This window comes from Crocuta crocuta, unplaced genomic scaffold (genome assembly GCF_008692635.1).
Source record: "Crocuta crocuta isolate KB4526 unplaced genomic scaffold, BGI_CrCroc_1.0 scaffold1300, whole genome shotgun sequence".
Taxonomy (NCBI): Eukaryota; Metazoa; Chordata; class Mammalia; order Carnivora; family Hyaenidae; genus Crocuta; species Crocuta crocuta.
In genome coordinates this window covers 28,504-40,826 of record NW_027528462.1, presented here as the reverse complement: position 1 = coordinate 40,826, position 12,323 = coordinate 28,504, and the positions used below count along the sequence as shown (strand labels likewise).

The 12,323-nt window shown below is 48.2% G+C and overlaps 1 protein-coding gene across 1 annotated transcript in view; it reads left to right on the top strand.

Annotated features, from left to right (window-relative positions):
- The window catches only part of SPIN1 (spindlin 1), a 45,101-nt gene extending 36,942 nt beyond the window's left edge, over positions 1-8,159 (top strand). The window contains exons 6-7 of the transcript XR_013332835.1: positions 734-850; positions 7,181-8,159. The gene's annotated coding sequence lies outside the window, so the exon portion shown is untranslated. The remainder of the gene's footprint in view (positions 1-733; positions 851-7,180) is intronic.
- Positions 8,160-12,323: the final 4,164 nt, after the last annotated feature.

The window sequence follows — 12,323 nt, the reverse complement described above, 5'->3', positions numbered from 1 at the left end:
TGCGGCTCAGGATGCGTTTTCCCTAAAAATGACAGCAAGTCTTCATTGGAAGGTTGGTGGTAGCTGGCCACTGTCGATAGGCCAGCGAGTGGGTCTGCACGGCTTGGAGAATCATAGGTGGGCCTGGCTGTTTGACCATTCTCGGCAGGGCCACAGTGCTGGCGGTGAGTAAAGCTTGGCAGATGCTCTGAAGCCCTTGGCCATCACCACGTGGGACTCCTGATGTAGGGGAGGGGGTGGCGCACCTTGTCTCTCTGGTGTCGATGAGGCTGCATATCTCGTCCAGGGGGATTGCCGGCCTCGGTGCAGGGACCCCAGCCATCTCTGTGGCTAGTTTTGTAACCTTCCTTCCTAAGTTGAGGGCAGAAAGTGTTTGCTTATTTTCGAATTATGCTGAAGAGATCTAAATTTCCCTCACAAGGTTGTAGAAATATTTTATATTTCAAAGATTTTTAAACATGTCATTACGTTCATATTTTTGTAAAAGGTGGACTTCTTACGTCCACAGTACATAGCCTCATGCCTAATTTTTACAGTAATTGGTGTGTCCTCTGTCATGTATTTGTAAGATCTTAGGCTGCTGTGTCTCAGAGAATTGGGTGAGTCTTTGAGTTATTTCTGCGGACTTTCTCAGATGGGTTCTGTCTGCCCTCTTACTGGCTGTGGAGCTCTCCAGCTTAGTGACTCCGCACATCATTTTGCATAGAAATGACCTTGCATTCTTTCTGCTTAGTTTTTACGCGAGGACGTGGACCAGGTGGCGTGTTGATCCTTGCCAGTCCAGGCGGCGGTGACACTGGAGTGCGGGCCCTGGCTCGCGTTTCGTTTTTGCGCTGGCTGTTCCCATCGGGTGAGTAGGCTGCCGACGGCAATGTGGGTGCATCCTGCCGCCTCTTACCTCCCTCCTCCGTCACCTTCAGACTGTGCTCCAGACTTGGGTCCTCCGGGAGCACAGCTCGAAGCCGTGCGTGAACTACCCGGAGCCCTTCACCGGATCAGACCTGCACATAACTTCAAAGCTGTGTGTGTTGGAACCGCTGCAGCAGGTATGATGTGAACAAGGTGGGTGCAGGCCTCCCACAAGTGTTGGTAGGTCCAGGTTGAAGTTCATACTCGGAATGGACTTCTGTGTGTACACCGCAAAAGTGGCTTTAGAGCTTTGCCTTGAGTTTGTTCCTGAAGGGTGTGTGAACCATGTGGTAGCTTCTGTCCAGGAGTGTGTGTGTGTGTAGACATATGTGTGACAGGTGCTGGGCGTCCCCGCCAGGGAGATGCAGAGAGCGGCTCTGTCCCTGGAGGTGGTTCTTTGCTGGGGACTCTGTGCCATGTACTGGGGACCTTATTTTATCAGACATGGCTTTGGGTCATCCTGTAGGGCTAAGGTCCTGTGGTTTGAAGCCCTGGGTTTGTGTCATCTTCAGAAGAGCCCTACAGGGGAGCAGGTGTTAGGGACTGAAAGATCAGAGGGGATGGAGCCCACGTTCTGCATCGTCCTGCAGCTCGAGGGGAGACTGACCCCTGTTATCGGGGGTCCCTTTGCTTGACTCACGTTCCCAAGGATCCCGATGTGTGTTATGTCCTCACTGGCCCTCTCTCTGTTTTACTTAGCCATTGTCTACTTTTAAAAGGGTCATGCCCTGAGTCATCACGCATGTGGTGGGCCCCTGAGGGAGTGTTTGTGAGGACACTGCATGCTTGTATGTTCGTTGGCTCTGGTGGCTGCAACAGACACCAGACGGAGCAGGGGCACTTAAACCGCAGACACTGTCCTCATGCTGGAGGCTGGAAGTCTGGGATGCAATCATGGGTGGGGCTGGCTTCTCCTGAGGCCTGTGTCCTGGCATGTGGACACCGTCATCCCCTGATGACCTCACGGGGTTGTCTCTCCGTGTGTATCTGTCCTGACCTCCTCTGCTTATAAGGACACTGGTTACCCTGGGTCAGGTCCCTCCCATATAAACTCATTTAATGCAGTCCTATGCTGAGGTCCTGGTGGTTAGGGCTCCAGCAGGTGGTTCAGGGGACACACTGCAGCCCACAGCTCCATATTCAAATTTAGGTGGGCTTTCTGACTGTTAACTAGGAAAAGAAATATTATTGGTAGGGCATTATTTTTTATTATTATTACTTTTTTATGTAGAGAGTGAGTGGGGAAGAGGGAGAGAGGGAGTCCCAAGTGGGCACCATGCTCAGCACAGAGCCTCGATCTCACGATCCTGGGATCATGACCTGAGCCAAAATCAAGAGTCAGATGCTCAACTGAGCCACCCAGGTGCCCTGGCAGGGCATTATTTTTGACACACTGATTGTTTTCAAAGTGACACTAATGTTCTTTTCGGTATAAAAGGGACAGGTAAATCTCAAGCCCTGGAAGGTGGGAAATCACAAGAGTTGTAGGTGTGACAGCCCCTCCCCCAGTGCACTCAGGCACATCAGCTCGCCCCTTCCCTTGCTCTCAGGTGTGAGCAGGGAGAGCCCTGAAGACACGTCTGTGTCCAGTGCAGTGCAGACCGGAGCTTGACGTGGAGGGGACACACCGAGCTGTGCAGGGCCTGTCTTACACAGATGGCTTTGTCTCTCAGGCCTTGCTGTGTTTGTTGTCCTTTGTTGACTTCCGTTCATACTTTGTGGATCCTGTGATGTCAGCCGGGAGGTTCTCGGTCCTTTTCCTGGAACACTGGCATCTCCCAGCATCCCCACACGTTGTTGTCATAAAGCACTGTTGAGGTATTAGCGGGGTGTTCTACAGTTTTCGTTGGATCATACTGAGAAGTAGACTGTGACCCTGACCTTTGTGAATAAAAGTGTGCATGTGAGTCTTGCCTTTGTTCTCAACATTGTCGTGGGGGTCCTGCACACCACACTGCCTCCTTCCTGCTTTCGAGAAACGTGGTGTGGAGGTTCATCGTCCACTGGTGGCCTGGTCGGTTGTAATGTAGCAAGCAGGTCTTCTCTCAGAGCCTCCTGTGGCCACACAGGGAAGCTGTGTTCTTTAGAAAAGGCCAGCGATGGGGCGCCTGGGTGGCTTAGTCGGTTAAGTGTCCGACTTTCGCTTAGGTCATGATCTCATGGTTTGTGGGTTCGAGCCCCGCGTCGGGCTCTGTGCTGACTGCCAGCTCAGAGCCTGGAGCCTGTTTCAGTCTGTGACTCCCTCTCTCTCTGACCCTCCCCTGCTCACGCTGTCTCTCTCTCTGTCTCCTAGAAATAAATAAAACATTAAAAAAAAAAGAAAGAAAGAAAAGGCCAGCGATGTCCTGGGAAGAGTAGCTGTGCTGTGCAGGGGTGGGGGAGGGGGGTGATCCTTGCCTCATCCACCTGGAGGTGGCCTTGATGCACCATGAATTCCATTTCCACTTTTCTTCTCCTTTCTACTATAATCTGAAATTGCCCCCCACCTCCCAAATTGGAGCCTTTAAAAGTTGATTAGGTTTCTAGGGGAAGAAAAATTTGCAGGTGTTAAAATTCACCTTAGTGTTTGATCTCCATCATGAAGTTTCTAGTGTGGATAGTTAACATTGGTCCCCACACGCTTCCTAAGTGAAGCCAGCTGCTTTGCTTAAAGTGCCACAGATTCTTACTTCGCTTTAATGTGTGCCCCAAAGAAACAGCCAGATTCTCAAAGGAGAGACTGGAGGCTGGTGCATCTCTTCTGTGCAGTGCAGGGAGGGTGGGGGCTGTGGGCTCCAAAAGGACATTCTTGTCCTGAGGAAACAGATACCGGAATGTTCTAGACTTCCGGTCTCCATCGTAACTGGAAGAGAGGGTTTAATTGAACTTCTTAAGAGGGGAGTTTCAAATGTTGCAGCCCTGTAAGTCTTTATCACAACTTAGAAGAAACAAGTTAGTTCTGACCTAATTGAGCTTTAATGCTGTTCAGATAGTGGTAAAAACGTACGTTTTCTCTAGTCTGTTTTGTAAATGTGGACATACGCCAACAATTGTGTAAGGAACAAAACAGGTGTATTTTAGTCCTCAAAAGTGCCCATTCTTTAGTTGTGCATTTTTAAGCGGTGCTGTGGAAGATGGCTATTCTTCTGGATGATGTGGGTATGGTGTGCCGCTACCCCAGAGCTGTGACCCCCTAGGGACATTGACCAAAACTGACCTTGTGGTCACCGGTCTGTGATTAAGATGCTCCAGTGTGTCTGGTGACACAGTGTTGTGATTGGGGGACTGGAGGAAACGGCACAGTGGCCGCTGGACTTTGCGGGACAAGTTCACAAGGCCCCAGGAGACCAGCCTGGCAGGGTTTGGGGTCTGGTCTCTTTTTTTCTGTTTGAAAATGTCTCTGAGCCCCAGCGTCTCTCCCAATACGATTTATTTTAACCTCCAAACTTCTCATTTGTTTATCCAGAATAATACTACAATTTCCTGTTTCTTTAAAGCACTTAGGAAAGAAGATTAGTGTTTGCAAAAATGCCTTATCAGTAAGTGATGGTGCTGTGTGCACAATGGTCAAGGCCTGCCCTGAGGATCCCTGCATCAGGCTATCTGCTGCTCACCTGGTCAGTGAGCTGCCTCACATCCCATTACGTCAGGGCACTGGCCGAGGAGCCTGGGGCCATGACCGCATTTGTTACTAACCAGTGTCCTCCCCGCTGCTCCGTGCTCCTGAGGGAGCTCCCATCCTCTGGCCATTGCTGGGGCATCTTACTCTCTGCATAAGCAGAGAGCGGCTTGGGACACAACACAAAGCATAGATTGTTGCGAGTTCTGGGTTTGCACCATTTCCAGCTGCCCAGTAGCTGAGCGAGAGAGTGTTCAGAGCACGGAGTCCACCAGGGCCGCTGGAGCAGGGCTGAGGCCCGGGCCTTCTGCCGGCCACCTCTCAGGGCACGTACACACCCCTGCAGCTTCAGTGTGGATGCCAAAGAGCTGTCCTGTTGTTTCCCTTTTACCATCAGAAAAGTCCGAACCATTCTCTCCTAGTTTTCCATGTCTACATTATTCAGGACATCCTAAAAGTGTGTGTCTTTGTGTTTTCCTGTTTATTAGTGGTTTACATAGTTGCTGCATCGAGCTGGCCATGGGGGGGAAGAGCTGTGTTGTGTGATTTCTGCTGGACGTCCATCCTGATAGCAGCTGCTGAGTTAGCAGGGCTCCGTGGTGTTACTTCCACCTCCTTTGGAAAAAAGACCAGCCTTCCTCTTCTGATGGTATATTGTTTGATTTGGTGGATTTCAAAAACATTTAAATGTTTTGAAGAAAGAAAATGGGACTTTTGAAAACCAAGGCACTTTGATGTTTTCCTGATACTGTGGAAAGAATCCTAGGTTTTACTTAATAGTTTACATGCCAGTTTAGCCCTGAAGTGGAAGTAGAAATTAGAAAGTTTTTGAAATTGATTTGAGAGTTCATTATAATCATCTGCTTTGTTCTGAGACTAGTTGTTAATTATTCTAAGAAAATGAAGTTCCTTTTATGACTAAACATAGTGCCAGAATTCCTTTGCAATTTGTGAAAATACAGTCTGCAAATAAAGTAAAATTGTCATGCCTTTTTTAGGGATATTTTTAAAGAATCATGTTAATACAATTTTGCACTTGATTTATTTGTATTTTATGATGTTTAAGGGCAAGATTTTAAGAATCTTGTGTCTTGGATATTTTCAGATGGGTTAAGACCTAGTTCACTGGGAAGTGAACTCTATATAGTTATAGAGTATCCTTTTGAAACAGTTCTGGGTTCGAGTGATTTGAGAAGAAAATCCTCCCAAAGGAATGTAGATGGAACTTTGCTGGAAGAAGGAAAGTCGTTTATGCAGCACTGGGGCACCTGTGAGTGTTGAACAAATTCTCGGAACATGTGCTTCCCAGGCTCCCCTGAGGTCCCATCCTTAGTGCTCCCTGCTCCGTTTGGCTGGGTGCTCAGCCAAGACTGCGTTGGATTGGGAAGCGCCCCTGCTGTCCCATTCTCTTGCAGGGGGTCTGGCCACCAGCCAGCATTCTCGTAACATTGTGGTGGGCGTCCCGGGCCACTTGAGTGCTGGTGCTGCTGCCCAGCACTGCCTCTTGTGATGTCTGAGGCACGGCCCAGGCTGCCAGTGGTCTTTGGGGCACAGAGACAGAAGGTGGGAGATCCACCTTCCCTGGCCGCCCAGCCTCCCCTCAGGCCACTTGGCAGAGGGAAGGCAGTCAGAGAACTGCTTCCTGTGTGTAGAGATGTTGTGTAGATATGCTCCCGTGACACCCTTGCTGTGGGCGGTCGGGGCCCACAGGAAAGGGCTTCATAGAAGCACCAAGTCTGAGTCCCAAGTTATCGTGCTGGATTCATAGCTTCAGGCCGTGGCCATCTGTGCCTGTTGCTGCAGAACATCGGTGTGTGCAGGCGGGGCTCACTGTGGCCCTTGGGAGTAGTACTTCTGTCGTGTAACGTGGGCTTCTTTCTGAGTGGTTCCTGGGAGGCCAGGCACCTCATCGCCATGCACTGTGACCAGGGCAGAGAGAGTGGTGATGGGCCCCAGGTTGCATGTTGGAGCCGGCGTCTGAGCAGCACCACGTGAGGCAGCAACATGCCGGTGGATGGGACTCTCCTTGCATAGGTGGCCCTCGGTCTTCATATCCTTATCCCCCTCATGCTGTCAGCACTGAACACACTTCTTATGAAGGCGACTAAAATGGTCATCACAAGCCCGAATAAGCCTTTCCAGAAAACTTAGTTGCTACCTCTTTCTCTGAAAAGTGGCTTTTGTGTGCTTTTTCCTTAGTGTCTGACATGGTGCTTTAACTGTGGACTCCTGGGGCAGACAGGTTCAAGAGCCAAGATCTAGGAATTTACTGTACATAGATTTTGTTAGTCGTTAGAAGTGGATGGTCGTTAAAAATGATCAGCAAGGAGATGTTAACCTACCTGGGACCAGTGTTCCCGATCACAGTGTGAGGATCACCCTCGGGATCTTGTGAGATCTGGGTGAGGGAGGAATAGTGAACATGCAGATCCCTGGGCTTCACGCACACAGACATTGGGGCCCAGGAAACTGCAGCGTAATAAAACTCCTGAAACCCAGAATAATTTGATGCACACTAACATTTGAGACTTGCCATCATGGGTCTCAGGGCCACTTAAAAGTCATGGGTTTGGTTTTTTAATATTTGCAGAGCTGTATCTCTGGGATGATGAGGCAATGCTTTTACGTCTCTAATGACTGCAACCTGACTCTTCCTCTGTTTTAAACCTCCAGATTACGTTTTACATCACTACAAGAATCTTATTCTTAAAGGACATTGGAACTCTGGAAATGGTTCAAGTTGCAAATGCTCTCCATGGTTGCTCAGATTATCAGCTCATGGCATTCCTGTGTTAAGCTGTCCACGAGCCAGGCTGTGGGTTCCCCTGTGACCTCAGCCAGGTGGCCCTGGTCTACTGTTGGCCTTTAGGAAAGACTTCTGGATGGAGAACGACCCTCCGGCATTGGCACCCTGATGATGTTGATGGCTCCATCCTAACCGCTGAGTTTTAGAGCAACACAGGAAGAAAACCTGAAGGGCCGGACAGAAGGAACCCCGCACCAGAATGATGTTTACCTGTGGATGCTCTTGCATCCATCCTGTGTTAACATAACTCTGGAAAATTGATTGATGTTGCTTTATAACTTTGGAAGATATGTATTATTTAGTATAAGAAACAACTGCTTTATTAAAGGAACAAAAAACAGTATTTATCACAGTCCATTTGTCACGTATACCTGGATTTCTGTGAGTAACCACCTTATGTGTGTGTTTCACAGAATTCATGTTTGTCCTTAAGAAGCTGGAACTTGACCCACAGACCTCCCAGTTATGACTTCGGGGTGTGTGTGCAATGGCTTAGTACCACATGCATCCATGTTTACTCTCATGGAGAGCTCACAGCAGCCTGCTTCCTTAACTGTATGCAGAGAAAGATTGTAATATGCTTCATGTGACTTTCCAGTATATGTGATACAGAGTTGAATTAGTTAAGTAACAACTTATGTTTTATATTAAATTCTTTGTTATTTTTCTGGGAGTTTGTAGCAAAAACTGTAACAAGTGATTATCAAATAAGTGTTTGTAAATTGATTATTACTTCCTAGTAAGCATTAGTCACAACATGGTACCTCAAAACCTATGAGATGGAGCTATACTGTGCTTAGGAATTTATAGCTGCAAATAATGCTATTAAAAGAGATTTTAAATCAATAGTCTAAGATTCTACCTTAAAAAAAAAAAAAAAAACTAGAAAAAGGAGCAATATAAGTCCAAAGGAAACAGGGAAAGAATAGATTAGTATGGAAATCAGTGAAATAGGAAACAAAAACAATCCAGAAGAATCAACAAAACCAATAGTTGGGTCTTCAAAAAGATCCACAAGTTTGGCACTGAGCTACAATGACAGAGAAGACACAAATTACCATTATCAAGAACGAAAGAGGGGACATTACCAACAACCTTACAGAAGTTAGGGTTGTAAGGAAATGCTGTGTACAACTTCATGCCAACACACTGAACAAGTCAAGTGAGATGGAAAAATCTTAGACACAAGCTACCGAGATGTAGTCATGAAGAAATGGAAGGTTCTAGTAGAAGGTTCTAGTAGGCCTTTAACAAATTGAAACAAAGCCAAGGGCCAGATGCTTCGCTGGTGAATCCCACCAGATACTGACAGAAGAAATCATGCCCATCTTTTCACAGATTCAGAAAATAGAGGAGGGGAATACTTAGTAGCTGTGTGCTCTGAGGCCCCTATTACCCTGATACTATGGCCAGACGAAAACCTAATGAGAATACTGTGGACCAGTATCCTTACATGAATTCTGAGTATAGATATAGAAACTTCCTCAAATCCAGTGACACACAGGCACATCTTGAGATACTGCAGGTTTCTTTCCAGACCACCCTGGTGAAGCCAGTATTACAATAAAGTGAATCAAATGAATTTTTTTGTTTCCCAGTACATAAAAAAGTTTTTACACTATAGTCTGTTAACTGTGTAATAGCATTATATCTAAAAATAGGTACATACCTTAAATAAAAAATACTGCTAAAAATGCTAACCATTATCTCAGGTTTTCAGGGAGTTCTAATCACTGATCCCAGATAGCCATAACAAATAAAATAATGAAGGTTGAAACATTGTGAGAATTACCAAAATGTGATACACAGATTAGAAGTGAGTAGATGCTGTTGAAAATGCCGATAGACCTTTCATGCAGGGTTGCCACAAACCTTCGATCTTAAAAAAAAAGCAGTATTTGTGAAGAGCTATAAAACGAGGTGTCCCTGTATAGAATGAGGTTAAGGTATATGACCAAGTGAGGTTTAATATGAGAAACCAAATGTATTTATGCCACCGCATTAACAGGTGGAAGGACAGAAGGCACAAACCAGCTCAACAGGTTGGGAAAAAACATTTGACAAAATGTAATACCCATTCACAATAAAAACATAAAATGTGGGATAGGAGGGAATTTTCTCAACCTGATGAAGGGCCTCCATAAGAAATCTATAGCTGAGGCGCTAGCTGGCTCAGTCCCTTGAGCGTGTGAATCTTGGTTTCAGTGTTGTGAGTTCAAACCTCATGGTGGGCATAGAGATTTATTTAAAAAAAAAATCTTAGAAAAAAATGTACAGCTAACATCGTACCTAATGATGGGAGGACTGTCTTTCTCCTAGGATCAGGAATGTCAAGGGCATCCATGCTCCTCCTTTCTACTCAACGTTGTACTGGAGTCAAGTGAGAACAAAATAATAAGCATCTAGGGAGAAAAAGAAGAAAAAGCTGTTTTTATTGCAGATGACATGATTCTGTGTGAAAAATCTTAAAAGGATACACACAAAAAATGTTTAGAACTAATGAATTCAGCAAGGTGGCAACCTACATCTATATACAGAAGTCAACCACATTTCTATATATACTAGTGAAATTTCTGAAATGAAATTCTATCTGCAACAGCATCAAAAATAGTAAAGTGCTTGTGAATAAATTTAATAACAGTGAGATTGTACACTGAAGACTACAAACACAAGGAGTTTCATGTTCATGGATCGGAAGACTCATTATTGTTTGTTAATATGGAGGTGGTTCTGAGAATCCCTGCAGGCTTTGTTGCAGAAATTAACAAGCTGATCCTAAAATTTTTATGGACATACAAAAGACCCCCAATAGCCAAAGGAATGTTGAAAAATAAAAACATTGGAGAAGTTCTTGATTTCAGAACTTCCTATAAATACTATAGTGAAGACAGTGTGGTAGTGGTATAAGGATCTGTCTAGATTGGTCTCAGTGGAACAAATGAGAATCCTGAAATCAGCACCTAACATTCATGGTCAGTTGGTTTTCCTCAGAGGCACCAAGGTAGCTCACTGGGGAGAAAACTGCCCTTTCAGTACATGAGGCTGGAAGAATTTGATATCCTCGTGCAAAAAGATGAAGTTTGGCTCTTTATACAAATACTCAGAATGCACCATGGATAAACCCAAAGGTAAGAGTGAAACTCTGAAGAAATCCTAAGAGTCTTCATGACCCTGGGTTGGCAGAGACTTTTCCCTATACGACTCCCAAAAGCAAATCTATAAAAGGCAAGGCTGACACATTAGATGTCACCAAAGCCAAAAAATTGTCTCAGAAGCCACTGAATGAGAGAAACTACATGTTGGCAGATCATGTTGATAAAGGATCTAGTAGGAATGCTAACAAGAAGACCCAAGTAAAGATGGAAAGGAGTTGAGTAGATGCTGCTCTAAAGAAAGTGTATGAGCATGGGAAAGAGGTTCTCAGCGTCCTCAGTTCCTGGGGAAAGACAGAAGAGAGCCGGGCTGCCACTTCCACCCCTTGGGATGGCTCTCCTGCTCAGGACAGGCAGTGACGTGTTGAACATGGGGAAGACAATGTCACCATTTCCTAAAAAGTCACAAGGCTAACCCGAGTCCTAGTTCCTAGGGGCGTACATGTGCGGACTGAACCGTCTATGGAAAACCCGTGAACCAGTACTGGTAGTGCATTTACAGTAGCCCCAGGGTGGACGTGGGGCAGCTTCCTGGCAGCCAGTGTGCAGGGGGCAGCACGCCTGTCTGGGGTGGAGCCCTGCTCAGGGACTGCCGGCCGCAGGTGGAGGGGCCTCAGAGATACAGAAACAGGGGAGCAGGCGGGAGGCCGCCGGTGATTCCGGTTAAGCGTAAGGGCTTGAGGACGCAGCGCGGACTCTGGGCCGCGGGGCGGAGCCGGGAAGGCAGAGCACCTGCGGTGGGCGCGGCAGTTTCGGGGTGCGGGAAGGGTCTCCAGTTAGATCCCAGGGACGGTCGTGCGGCTCTGTGAGGTCAGGGAAGGGACGTTCGCTCAAAATGGGCGATCGTGCGATGCACGTGTGAACCGCACCTTGGTGAAGCTGTTGCAGGACTGGGATGGGGACGGTGTCCTGACACGTGACGGTTTCCCATTTCAGGGTGACAGCCGCGGAGCCAGGGGGTTGGGGGAGGCTGCGGGAGAGGCGGGCTGCCCGGGGTGCTGGGGGCGTCGTGCCGGGCGGCGCGCGGGAAGCAGAAAACCCGGCAGGAAGAGCAGCCGAGGGGGACCCGCTCGAGCACCCGCTGTCCACCCCGGCGCTGGGCCCGGAGTCCCCCTCACCTCNCGGGGACAGCGACGCCGCCGTTTAAAGTCCGCCTTTGCCACCCGTCCCGGAAGGAGTCCCTAGAGATGCGGCAGCTCAGAGGTTGCTGTGAAAACGCCGGACGTGGCTGTGCGTTTCTGAGTGAGTATCTGTCTCATGTGAAAGTGGTTTGGCCACGGCCCTGGAGAGACCAGCGTGGTGCCCGGGCTTGGGGGAGACCGCGGTGGAGGGGCCGGGGCCTCGGGCACTGTCACCACGGGTCACCTGCCAGTGGTCTCTTGCGGGAGTCCAGCCCAGAGTGCCTTTCAAGCGAGGGAGAGTTCAGCCCTGACCCGCCGGCGGCCCTGGCCTTGGGTTTCGGGCAGGGGAACACTTGTGAGGGACAGGGACGTGGCCGGTGTCCCCGAGCCGACAGTCTCCCTTGGGTTTCAGGCTGAGGAATGCTGTGTGAGGGACAGACGTGGCTGGTGACCCTGAGCCAATGGTCCTCCCTGGGTTTCAGGTGGGGGGGACGCCGTATGAGGGACAGGGACGTGGCCGGTGTCCCCGAGTTTATAGTCTCCCCTTTCCTGGCACAGATGTCTCACCAGCCCTGGACAAAGTAAGTTCCCGGAGAGAAGCAGGCCTTGTGCATCTGCCCCAGGTCATGGACACTGATCTGTGTGGCCGGTGGGGGGTTAGCTCTAGAGGCTGGAGCTCCCGAAGGATTAGTGTCTTTATAAGTCTCCCCAGGGAGCACCCTTGCTCACCCACCATG